The following is a 1,293-nucleotide window of genomic DNA, read 5'->3' on the forward strand; positions in this document are numbered from 1 at the left end:
TCGGGATCCCCCTCCCCTCCGAGCATCCCCCCAGCTCCCCGCACTGCCGTGGCAGAGCACACAGAGCCCAGCAGGATCCACACTGCCCTCACCCCATCCTTCCCCGCCCAGATGCAGCTCCTCGGAGCTCCCTGCGCTCCCCGGCGCTGTTTCCTGCTTTTCTCGCCCCGTTTCCCACCCTGTCCGCACCCGCTGTGCCCCTTGCCCTGCCTCCGTCACGATCAGACACCAGACGTGATGCCAAAGAGAAAATAAGACACCACCACCGCCTCTTTTGCATGCGCCCACTGACTCGTGTTTTACGGCATCCTAAAACAGTCACCGCAGTGAAGAACTCGGCAGAGCAGGGCAGTGGGAGCAGCACGGGCAGGAGCTGTCCTCCAGGGCTGGATCCATGGGGAGAGGAAGGAGAAATAGCAGACAATGGGGAGAGGAACAAAAAAATTACCTGAGAAGGGGGAAGAGGAGAGCACGGCCCGCCGGGGATATCACAGCCCGGCTCCAGCTGGGTGTTTGCTCCCGGGGCGGGTCTGTGAGCTGAACACGGTTCCGGGAGGAGCAAAGATCGAGTTCCTGGCAAGGCCGGGGCACAGAGGAGCAGCCTGTTTAGAGTCTGTAAGGTCAGCGATCCGTGGGGCTTCCTGGTGCCCATAAACTCTGGCAACCTGCTCCATCCCTGCCCTGCCTCCTTACACCTGCCCCACGCTGCTGCCAGGGGGGTTGGTGCCTCATCCCCCTTTTCTCCAAGCACCACGGGAATATTTGTTTCATTTCTCAGCCGTTTTTTAATCTAAAATGCCATCGTGTCCCTTAGACAGCAGCCTTTGGCTTTTTGCAGCCACAGGAGAGCACCTGTCCCGTGATGTGGGGTGAGGAGGGCACTCATCCGAGCTGCAGCCCAGCTTCATTCCTGGGAAAATGGATTTTTTTTCTTTTTCAGCGGGAAACCATGTCACTGCCCCATCGTTTCTGTCCATGTGCAGTTGTCTTGGGGCTGCTAACAACCTTGGGAACAGCGGCTTCTGCAAAACATTAACCAAAGCCCACCCAAACATGTCAGTAGCCTTCAGCCTGTGTTTGCAGATAAAGCGAGTGACCTCAGCCTGGTGGCACAGACAGGGTGACCCCTGGGGACAGCTGTGACACCCATCCTGCACAGCTGTGACACCCATCCTGCACAGCTGGCCTGGGTTAACCCTGCTGTCCCCAGGTGGTGACAGAGCCCAGCGAGTCAGGGACGTGGATCTGCCGCCCATGGCCAGCACTTGTCCTGAGCACAGCTGCAGCATTCCT

This window comes from Corvus brachyrhynchos, unplaced genomic scaffold (assembly GCF_000691975.1).
Source record: "Corvus brachyrhynchos isolate BGI_N302 unplaced genomic scaffold, ASM69197v1 scaffold65, whole genome shotgun sequence".
NCBI classification, from domain to species: domain Eukaryota; kingdom Metazoa; phylum Chordata; class Aves; order Passeriformes; family Corvidae; genus Corvus; species Corvus brachyrhynchos.